The 12,447-nt window shown below is 31.6% G+C and overlaps 1 pseudogene; it reads left to right on the top strand.

Annotated features, from left to right (window-relative positions):
* The window catches only part of LOC106478757, a 37,901-nt pseudogene that overhangs the window by 5,432 nt on the left and 20,022 nt on the right, over positions 1 to 12,447 (top strand).

The following is a 12,447-nucleotide window of genomic DNA, read 5'->3' as shown; positions in this document are numbered from 1 at the left end:
TATATATATATATAAAATCAATAATAAGGATCATAAACTCGTTTCACAAAAAATAAATGCTAAAAATAACAAAACAATTATTAGCTTATGTTACTTCTGTGAGGTTTAAACTTGTCAAAAAAATTGTAGTCCATATGTAGACTCATTACTTATACTTGATAGCTTAATGTTTGCACCTTGTCAAGTGTGCTGTGCAAGATCTAGTCATAATACATTCATTGTTATTCATTTGAAATTGTAAGTCTAAATGGTACTTAGAACACTAGCAAAATTAACTGAAAGCTTGTTGAGTTACATATACATCGTGTGTCCACAAGAGATTTTAAACCAGTTAATAACAGTTAAAACTGATATTTATCAAGTATGTAGAATTATACCATGTATCCATGATGGTTTTACTTTATTCATAAAGATGTTGATTTTGTTCAGCAAAGAAAACACTTAAGCATTTCGTACTTCTGAGAAATGTTTGTTTATCTTAGGTTTTGGCCAACTTCTGTACAAAAGGAATTCATTTGCTCTAATTTGCTTTGAAAGAAGCTGCAAATACTATATAGCTTACAATTTTATTTGTATAGTTTATTTTGCTCATTAACCATTTGGAGGAGAAGGTTTTAAACTCTGTATGTATTGTTTTTATCTCTTTTTCTTTATTTTTTTTTTACTCGTGTAGAATTTATGAACTTACAAATTGATTTCTGGGTTGTTAAGCAAAAATATATATCAATTTTAGGTACCATCTGTAAGTTGAAGATAAGATATTTTAAATGGTTAAACGACTTTTGGAATTTGATATTTAGTGTATTTATATGTAAAATTTTATAAGATTGTAGTGATTTCAGCAAGTTATGAGATACTTAATGTATACACCAAAAATTAAGTTTTACTTGCTCATGATTTTCAGGAGATATGATTATTGTAAGTTACACTCAATGTGGACTGTGAAAAGTTAGAGACTACAACAAAATAGTAAATATACATGAAAATATTTTCATTTAACAAAATGTTGTGTTGTGAACTTGAATGAATGTTTTAAAAAAAATTATATTTTGTTTTTCAGGTCATAACTACGATACTTGTGGATAAATTGGCAGTTACTGAAATGAATAATGGATTAATTTTTGAAAAAGGAATGTCATGTTGTAGAGTACAAGTGATGTTGTGAGATTTAAAATACATTGTTTTTGGTCCTTATTAAAATAAAATATTGTTAATGTTGCACAGCAGTTTAACATAAAAATGAGTTGGAATATTTCACTTGACTATAAATCACTACATGAGTTTAAAAGAATAGTGATACACAGAATTTTAACATCTGCATGTTAACTGTAAACTATTAAAGCATCAAAAATTATTATTAAAAGATTGGATACATTAAAAAAATGTCAGAAACAGACTTTACTGAAACAAAAAAATTACAAGACATTCAAGGTGCTGATGAATATAAAGGAAAACCGAAAGAGGAAGCAGTTGATCTGTGTGTTGAGAAGACTGAAAATAGTTTTTATTCAAGCTCTACACCCATAACTACTTCTAGTGATGCTTTTAAAAATGAAACTAAAGAAGCATTAACCAAAAGTAGTTCATCTTCTGATTTATTGCAAGTGAGCAGTGGCACAAGTTCAAAGCAGAACACTGAAAACATAAAATCGATAAACTGGCATAGTTCGAATGATGGATCCACAAAGATCATAGAAGGCAGCTCCACTGATAAAACAAGTAACCTATCAATAGAGGCAGAGAAAAATGGTTCAAGCAGGATTCATTCTGAATCGGACAGTCCATCAGAGTTACAGAAAGCTAAAACATGTGCTGCTGATAGTACAGTTTCTAGGAAAAGGTAATGTCTTTTCTATATAGTATAAATTGCACATCTAATCATACAGTATATATGCATGTACTTTTCACTAAAAAATTGATCATTAAAAGTTTCTTCATTATGAGCATTTCAAGTTGAAAGTAGAATTTTTTATTTTTTTCACAAATACTAAAACTCTTGCTATAATGTACAGAAATGCTATTTAAATGAACAAGTTTGTAGAAGACATTAGATTGTGATTGTAATTTTTGCATTCAAAGGCTGTAAAAAGTATTTTTTGTTACAGCTGTTAATTTAAAGTATATGAGTGAACCAAGATGTGATAACCTATTGTAACTACTGGCTACCCCTGCAATACCTTTGTGTTACTTACAGTAGCACCAGTGGTGTACATGAAGACTAGTAGTCCTGAGCAAAAATATAATAACACTTGTTGGTTTCTAATATGTCTTTAAACATTTTAGTATTTATACAGTAAATTATATTTATGTGTTTTTTCATTTTGAAATGTAAGAGTGTGGTAAGCAACATGACAAAATAGGGATCGACAAGGTTTCCAAATAATTCACGTGACAAAAAACCGTCCTATTGAATTCCTAAACAAAAAATCAACCATTCAAAGTATTGATTACGATATATTTTGCTCATATATATTAATAATAGACTAAAAAGGTCACTAACATTTCTGGTATAACAATTTCTAAAACAGCAACTTTTTAGTCTACTACCTACCTGATCATGTCAGTAGGACTAGCCACTAGACAGCAAGTAAAGTGACACTAGGTGGATAGATTTTAAAATGATTTTCAATCATACTTTGTTGGCATTGAGATCCATATAGCTAAATGAAGCAGTCTAAATTTGCCAACTAAAGTAAGAACTGAAAATAATTTTAAAATCTATCCACCTAGTATCATATTACTTGTTTTTGTACTTTTAACTGCAGAATTTATTTTGTTTAGGATACTTATAGCAATTCTAAGAATAACCAATAATACCCACTTTCTGTCAGAAATGTTTTCTATTTTCCTATATATATTTGTTCAGTTTTTGTGTGTCCACGGAAAGGACACAACATCTATGAATTTTCAGTGTAGCCATACCCTTGATAGCTATAACTTTTACAAGAATTAAAACCAGAATCACAACGTTAAATAATGTAATCCTTACTTTGGTCTATAGGTAAGTTATAAAGCTGCCAAAGTAGGGATTAAATTTTATAAATTTGTGATTGTGGTTTTAATTCTTGTTTCATTACTTTTTGTAGCAGAATCCCCATTTCATTTTAAAATTCATAATTTTTTATTATTTTGGTTTGTTTAATTTTTATGTTATAACTGTATAAAGTATATACTTCACTTTGGAAACTGTCACTTGTCTAGCCATAAACACATAGCACCATCTGTTGGTCGAATTGAGTTTAGAAGATATTTAAGTAAGTGCATGATATGTTTACAATTTATAAAGAAATCTGTTTATATTTATCAGAATATATACCCAAAGAACAGTCAAGTAAACTGGAAAAATCTTGTAGCAATAGTCTGAATGCCACAATAAAAAAGTACACAAATATTTTGTTTTGGATACTTCTCATAACAATACTACGAATAACAAATGATCCCTACTTTCCATTATAATGTTAATATATTTTGTTTTGGATACTTCTCATAAAAATACCATGAATAACAAATGATCCCTACTTTCCATTATAATGTTAATATATTTTGTTTTGGATACTTCTCATAACAATACTACGAATAGCAAATGATCCCTACTTTCCATTATAATGTTAATATTTTTTCCTAATTATATAATAAGATTCAGTGTCTGTGTGTGTATGTATGTATGTCACGTAACTCCTCCTTAACTACTGGTTACACTGACTTCCAAATGAATCATCTTGGTCTCAAGGTTTGCACAAAGATAAAATTTTTACACACACACACACACACCCCTTTGAGGAACTTGGGGATTTCTCCCAAACCCATTCTAAACTGCTAGACTCATCAACTTCTGAGTGGTACCAAATGAATTATCTTGGCTTTGAGGTTTGCACAAAGGTAAAACGTTTCATACAACCCCTTGGGGAACACAGTTATTTTGTGAAAACACTTTTACGTGGATTCCCTGAAAGCAGACCCCAAATTTGGCATTGATTTACATTAGAGCATGTAAATGTATAGGCCAACTACTTACTGTTCATAACTTGGTTAAAGACATTAATCTTGCAATGTAAGAGTGATGATCATTAAACTGAAAAAGTGCAAAATAGTAGTTAAAGCATTACATTTGCATTATAGCCACCCTATAAATGTGGGCCATAGGTTAGTCCCATATAGAAAGTCTGTGGTTTACAGGAAATTAAACTAAATGGTAAACCATCTAAATTCAATCTCTCATTCCTTTTTTGATAACAGTACAGTATTGTGACACAGAATGAAATCAGTGACTGTGGAAGGACTAACTTTTGTCATTACATATTTTACAGGTGTTGATAAGTTACTCGAGGCTTTACATAGTCACTTAAGTATCTTGTCTATAATCTGGCTGAGTATTTGTTCTCAACCCTTTTAAAATGTAGTTGCATTTTGTTGTACTTCAAGTGTGGGTTATAAACTTGCTTCTTCTTTCTTCATGTTTAAAAGTTTGTTGCTTTCTGACTTTCATTTATATAATATTTTTCATTGTATTAAACAGAAGTCTTGTATACTTAAAACACACCTCTATTATTAGACCTAATGCCATTTGCTTGACCTATTGTATTTTATCCATTTAAGGAGCCTTTTACTTGTACATACACTCGAGTTTGTAGAAGAAACTGGACATAATACAGAAATGACTGTTCATTATTAAAGAGCACTTAACTAGTATCACTTACAAGTTACCAAAATCAGGCTAGAAGTGTCGAAGTATCTCTTGTGTTACTATTTAATTTACAGAATATAGAAAACACTCCAACACAGTTGCAGATCAACTGACTGGATTTTCATCTCAGTGTACTTAGCCACAAAGTCACCAGGGTTAATGTTTTCCACATTAATGTTTTCTTGCTTATCTGTAATATGTTCAAGGGACTTGATGTATATGTATAAGTATTTGATAACTCTGCCTTTTTTTATATTTTACTATTCAAACAAAAAGGTTAAAGGCTAGAAAGTAATTCTTACTATTAGTTTCATATTTCTTTCTTATAATGCTTCTTTTATATCTCTATGTGAGATGAGTTTTTTTTCTGCTTGTTTTTATGCCTTGTTATTGTGAGAAGTTTTTTTTTATTTAATTTTGGATGCCTGATACTGCAAGTAATCATTTGTTGTTGTCCACAGGTTAGTTATCTGAACAAAGAAAATTCTGTTTAAGAACAAATTTGGACCTGAGTTTTCATTCCAGAATTTTTTCTAAATTCTTAAAATCACAATTCCTATCTGTATTATTTAAATACTTCCAAGACAGATTATTTTTAAGACATTGGGATAAAGTTTTGTGTGATAAAAATCTATTACTCTTATTAGCAACAATTGAGCATTTTATAAGATATATATATGTTAAAATAATATTTAAAAACATGTGTAATCAAATTTAAGAATACTGAACAATATACAACAATTATCTTCAAAGGGGATCTGTTTTTGAAGACTATTTCATTTTTGAAATATAATGCTGATGTGTTTTTAACTTTTGAAGATTCATCATTAATTACCTACACATTTATAAAAAGAAAGAAAAAAGTTGTTTGTGATGCTGAAATTACTTGTAGTAATGCTTGTGTCAGATTAAAGGTTTTTATACTTCATTTATATTTGTTTGGAAATGGAGAATCTGTGACTGCACTTTATTTTAAACTTTTTTTCTTCTTTAGAGTACTGCATTTAAACAAAAGTTTGATAGACTCCTAGTCATTTTCTCTTACCTAACATTCTTGGGTAATCAAAGGGTGATGAAATTATGTACATAAAAATAAAATTTGGTTATGAAACTTCAAACCAAAATATTAAGCCTCTGTTCAATTGTGTGAAGAATGAAAAAATGTGTATAATTTAAATGAAAATATCTTAGAGTACTTATACTGTCCAAGTACATATAATTCTGTAAGTGTAAATTGATTTAATCGATGGAATAGAAATAATTCAAATATAAATGTTTTACTTGTTTTGTACAATTAGATTATGTTATAACTTTTAGATATTTGTGAGATTATAGGCATACTACATCAATTTTGGTATTGCAGTACTCAGTTTGAAGCCATCCATCATTCACTTGAGTTTTAAAATTTGTTTCTTTTAACTTTGGTTATTTAAAAAATTTGATGAAAATTTGATATATGCATGTATTTTAAGTTTTAAAATTTACTATCACCATAACACTCCAATATGTGCATTTCATATTTTCATGTTTTTTCTACAAATGTATCCAAAATGAAGGCACTAAAAACTGGGAACAAAAAAATAATAATCATAAAAATCTAAAAAAAAAAAAACAACGGTGAATAATGTGTAAAGTTTATAAAGTTGAACATTGAAAGTGATATGGTTAAGCAAAAGTTACAAAACTATTTAAGTTTATTTTTTGTGTTGCACACTGTGCTGAGAAAGACTTTTAAATTTTTGATCAATCCCAGAGAACAATATAAGAACAGAGAAGTTAGGTGTGGTTAAAGTTATCAGTCTTACTATGATGTAATGTCATGCCAACTATTAAGTAACAAATCATGACTTGATTACTTAATTATTTTACACCGTAACACAAAGATATGGTTTGGATGTTAAAATCTAACTCTTATTGAAAACAAAAGCTACATTGGCGAAGTAATGTTCATTTGCAACAAAATAAACTTTGATTTAATGTACAGAGCTAATTGTACAGTTACTGGTCATATTGTTACAAATGTAAAATTTATTTTATCATTGTCATATTATTTTGTTTTATAGTGTAATGAATAACTTGGATAAAATCTCTTCATCATGTGGATGGACAAGGCTTTGGAAACATGTAATACTAGGACATACTTTTTATACTAGATGGTTTTTCATGATACTATATCTAATATTTAGTTTTAAACTGTGATTTACTATTCAGATCAGATTATATATCTAATGAAACTAGTGAAGACAATGGCATTACAAAATGTCGGGACAGGGTTTTCCGTGACAGCTGGCGTACACGTAGTTTTTCGGTAGCTGAAGTGAAGGAACATGCTTATGGACGGTTGCAAGAAGAGCTGAAAAAAGCACAAGAGGTAATTATCATAGTTTTAGTGATATATGTAAGGAATATTTATACTTAATTGATAATCAAGTGAAACTTTCACTAAAGAAATAACTACCATTAGCTTTCATTGTAAAGATAAAAAAAATACATTGTACTATGTGTAGAGCTGGGAAATTTAATCTAACCTATTAGCAGTGATTATGTTGATCAGTGTCACATAAATTAATTGATTGATCAGAGTTAGTGTTTCCAGTTATTTCTGTTTTATTTAGTCCAACAATCAACTAATTAATCTAAATTATGCTACCTTTTATGCTATTGTTTTTTTCTTATTAATCTTCAGACTCGAAGGAAGATAAATGTCTGTAAACACCTGCCACCCCTTCTTTCTTTCTTTTTTTTTTTCCTATGGGTACAATTTTGATTTTCCCAATTTTGTTCAACATATGTGCACAAATTGCCAGATAATCAGTTGTATGATAAAAAGCATTCAGTAGCTACCTGGATGGTAGAAATATAAAGATAATGATATTAACTGGGATTTCAATAAGTCTATTAGATGAACAATTGACACCCAAAACCATTTTTAAAAGATGTGTAAGAAATATATTAGATATTTACATTAAATATTTGAATCAAGTAAAATAGGTAGAAAACTGATAAATGATTTTAAATCATTTAAACAAGACTTCAAAAACATAGTAACTTATCTATCTCTTGACTATTTGTAAGTATCTTCAAAATGGTCTTAATTTCTTCTAGCCATTCTCAAAATTTCAAGTGTACTTTTCAAAGTTTTATATTTTCAGTAACTTTTTTAAGAATCCAAGAGTTACCTAACTCCTGTTTATATACAAAATAAAGGCTTTTCATTATGCTGTTCTTTATTGTCTATACGATAAGGTTCTCATATCTTGAATGTTGATAATTAAGTTATGGAATAGATGGATCAAATGCTCATTTATATTGACTGCTGTTTATATGAGTTGCATGTAACATAAATAATCAATACAAAGCAGGCTGTATTAAATTTTGAATATCAACTTTTAATACATGTAAGTGCTTATTTTTAGTACGTACAAACTAAGTTGTTGTGGCAGTTGATGACTGCATCTTCTGAAAGTACTCCCATGTTGCAAAACTGTAAAAATTAAGCTGTAAATATGAATAAATGTCTACCATATTTCTATACCCAACGACTGCAGCAAGATATTACAGTGCTGGTTGTCTTATAATATTATATTTTAGCAGTACAATATTGCATTCATATTTTTCCTTGTGTAAAACTAGAAATAATGTTACAAAACACAAAGGATACATATTTGTATTCATAAGGTAGAATATATTTTATTAGAAAATATTTATAGTGTGTATGTGTGTTTTATTCAGTATACATGTATAATGATAGTAAAACAAGCTCAGATTTGTAATATTTTGTGTTTGTGAATTGTTAAATTTTTGTTGAACTTGTCAAAAAAATAAGAAAAAATGTTTTTTGTACAATTTCCATTTATTTGAGCTACAACTGCATGTAAAAGGAACAAATAGTATTTTAAACATATGTTACTAAAGATATTTGTACTAAATTTTTAATTTACTAATTTCCAAGATGATAACTCACCTCTCTAAAATAGAAATGCTGTGTTCCTTGTGCATCTGCCTATTAGGTTTGTATGCTACTAGCCTTGAAGTAATTCCCACCTCAATTCATGTGTTCATTGTGAACTGTGCTGGGGCATAATGATGTCATCATGCAACAAAAGCCCTCCACCAATAGAAGGGTAACACAACCTCTATGTACAGTAACTCCCCCCTATGCACTTGCAATCCTGAAACATCATTATTTTCCTCAGCATTGTGCAACACAAACGTGTTGAACTTGCGTCTGGTTTCATTTTAATGAGATTTACATTTGTTGACGTAACTTCGATTTTAGTTTTCTTTAGCTTTTGTTTCAAGAGCCTTAATTTTTATCATGGATTTCCAAGTGACAGTGACTTCTACTATGGCTTCTGGAGGCTTGTAAACAGTTGGGGATGTTCCAGCCTTTTTTCAACACGTTGTGGATTACCACATACTTGTTGGGCCTCCTACTTCTGTCCTTTTAGCCAGTTCTTTCTTCTCAGTTTGGAATGGCCTATTGGACCTGATTTCCTTTGTAGAGTACCTTACCATTTGAAGTATGTTCTTAGCCTTCCAAATTCTTTTTGGATTTCATTCACAGGTATGTTCCTTTCCTTAACATTCACCTGGAGAGTTGTTGGGTTCGGTTACATTCCTCTTAACTGTACACCTTCATCCTTCTCGTATATGTGGTCTTCATTGGGCTCCCTTTCTTCACTCGAATGTCTTCAGTGGTGTTAATTTCTTAGATGCCTTTGACATCTCTCTCGACTGTAATATTCTTCTTTTCCAGTCCTCTGTTCCTCATCCTTTTGCTCTGACAATCGAAGCTTTCAGCTAGGGCTGGTCTCACCATTTTCTATATGTATCTCCTCTTCCACTCCTCCCTCAGGTCCTCAACTTAATACACAAGATTTTTTCTCGAATCCTACTATAGTATCTGTTTGGTTGCTCCTGCTTCTTCTCTTGGCATCCAGCCCCCACCCCTCATGTACCCAATGTCTCCTAACTCTTGCTTCAACCTTGCATGGCCATTTTTTGTCAAGGGATGTTGTCCCTCCATCTTCACATGTGGGATTTGTCTGGTCCATTGCCAAATAGGCTGGACTCTTTTTGTGTAACCTTCTTCTTGTCACATTTCTATCACTCTTCTACTTTGTCTCTCTATTGATGACAGTGGCAGTCTTTTGTCATTGATCTAGCTGTCATACTGTACTCTATGCTCTTTTTGATTGGCTGTTCAACTATGGTTTGTCAATCATTGCCTTTAGAAGTTATTGGGTGTTGTTTTCTGTATTTCACCTTTCCTGGTACCACACGGTGTTTTCTTCCCCTATCCTCTTCATTCTCTTCTGCTCCTTTCTTCTTCAACATCCTCTTCCCGATTTTTGTTCCTGCCTCAGTCCTTAATATGGTTTTGCATGCTGTCACACATGCTCTGTTTGAGCTGTTGGTTTTTTTGCTCTTTCTATCTCCTTTGTCTCGTGTCTTATTTCCTCCTCCTCTCACCTGTTGTCACCTTCAATCTGTTTTCTATACTATTTATGTTTCTCACACCCTCTTCACCACATTATATACTTCTCTACCTGTACCAGTTTTTCCTTCTTCCGACTTCTGCCGCTTGTGAGGTTAACCATCCTTTCTCTCCTGTCTTCCTTCCTTCTATATTTCACCCCTGTGATCATTCAGACCCAGATCGGCTCCTTTGGGCTGTTTGGTGTTGGTTATCTTGGACTTCTCTCTTTCAGGGTCCCTGCCACTGTCTGTTCCTACCCTGGTACCCTTCTTCTTCCAGGGATGTGTATCCTTCTACTCTTACTGGATGGCTCCATCAACTCCTACAGTTGGTATTTTCATCTGTAGATGTGGATGCTTGCAGGCTTTTTCACATTCCTTCACAGTAGTGTTGCAAGAGGGGTGCAGTCACCCCTGGGCACAGGTGTGAAGGGGCACAAAATTTCTCTGGCCTATGCCTATTAATTAATAATTCTGCCCTCCCCCTAGGATATAGCGCAACTGCCCTTCATTAAGTAAATACGACACATTGTTACATTATTTGTGTGTATTACGCTCGCAGGTTTAACTTTTAAAAGTCGCCCATTGAAATACAGTGAGACCGAATTGACGTACAGAAGCAAATTACACTATTCCATCATTCATCTGTAGATCAAATACAAGTCCTAGGGTACAACGTACAAGTAAGTGTATGTTTAACAAAAAGAAAATACGAGAATGATGTAACATATTAACTGGTGTGCAAGATTGGCAATATATGCAACAGGCAAGGCCTAGCTCTAGATCTAGTAAACATTATAGGCCTAATGTAGTGGTTTGAAATTGTATTGGCTGATTGTAAATCATATCTTACACCAACTAATGTACTAGACTTTAGTTCTAATTGCAGTTACAACTTTAATTCTATACCCTAGGTCCATCATCACACAAATTGTAGCCTATATTATAGGCATACTTAGACCTATACTAACTATTAAACTAGGCACTGCACTAGGACAGATCTAATGACTAAGTTAATAGATCTAGATGTAATATTTGTTCTAAAAGTTAGGCCTAATAAATCTAAATCTAGAATTGATGAGGCAGGGTTATATCTAGATCTGGGTAGATTCAATAAAAGGTGCTTTCAATCTATGCACCCAAATCTAAGGTCTAGTTTAGATGTATAAAACTAAATTTCTGTCATTATTATTACATCTAGATCCAAACCTAAGACTAAAAAGATGGAAATAATAGGTCTAACATTAATGTTAGATCTAGATGTACTAGCACCTTAATCTAGGAACTGTAATCTAGCACCACTAATTAGTTAGCCTATATTTAAGTTTTCTCATTCTATCAAAACCTTTAATATTAAATATAGCCTTTGAGCCCCTAGGCTTATATTATGTTATGATTACACCCTTCTGCACAGTGTGTGTAATTTTCATTCGAGCAATTTCAGACTTGTCTCCTGTAGTGTTTGTGTAGTTAAACCTATTGAGTTTTTAAATGTGATTTAACAACTGCCAGTAATTTATATGATGCTCATAAGCATGATTTACCAGCATATACACTCATCTGCATTGATTTTCTTACTGTTGTGTTACATTAATTAACATGAGTATGGGTGGTCTAAATAATGGCAGTTAAATTGAAACCAGGTCCAGATGTGCCTAACTAGTCCTGAGTTGCTATTATAATTGTATAATTTAAATATAATTTGTGGTTAGGAACTTAGGAAAGTAGAATGCTTCCTTTCATCTGACAATTTGCATGTTGCAACTAAATAGTATAGTCAGTATTTATTAATTTATTATTTTAGCCCAATATGTCAAAAAAAGAAAGTGGGGCACAGGGACGCAAAAGATGTGCACAGTTTGCTGCTTCAATGGTGGAGTCAAGCAAATTGATGAGAGCTTTCCTTGCTGGAAGTGATGACACCAGTAAGCCAGTATCTGTTCCTTTTGATGGCAGCAAAGAGGTCAAAGTGCAAGATTGTGGACTGGCTATTTCATTTGAAAAAGAAACAATGAAGAAACTGTTCTCTGTCCTGTTGAAAGCTACAATAATAATAAACAAGAGGATTCCACTTTGTCAGAAACAAATCCACAGAATAGTGTTGCTAAGCTAAAAGAGGATGACCTAATAAATATTTTAACACACAGGGATATTGGATTTATGAAGTTTGATACAACAGGCTCAGCAGTTGTAACACATGCACATCTCACAGAGACTGTTAAAGTTGGAGCACATGAATTTCAACATAAAGAAGATCCATTTTGATGCCAAAGATGGGCATT

Source organism: Limulus polyphemus, unplaced genomic scaffold (genome assembly GCF_000517525.1).
Source record: "Limulus polyphemus unplaced genomic scaffold, Limulus_polyphemus-2.1.2 Scaffold247, whole genome shotgun sequence".
Classification (NCBI taxonomy): Eukaryota; Metazoa; Arthropoda; class Merostomata; order Xiphosura; family Limulidae; genus Limulus; species Limulus polyphemus.
The sequence above is the reverse complement of the archived record's forward strand: the minus strand, read 5'-3'. Positions and strand labels throughout refer to the sequence as shown.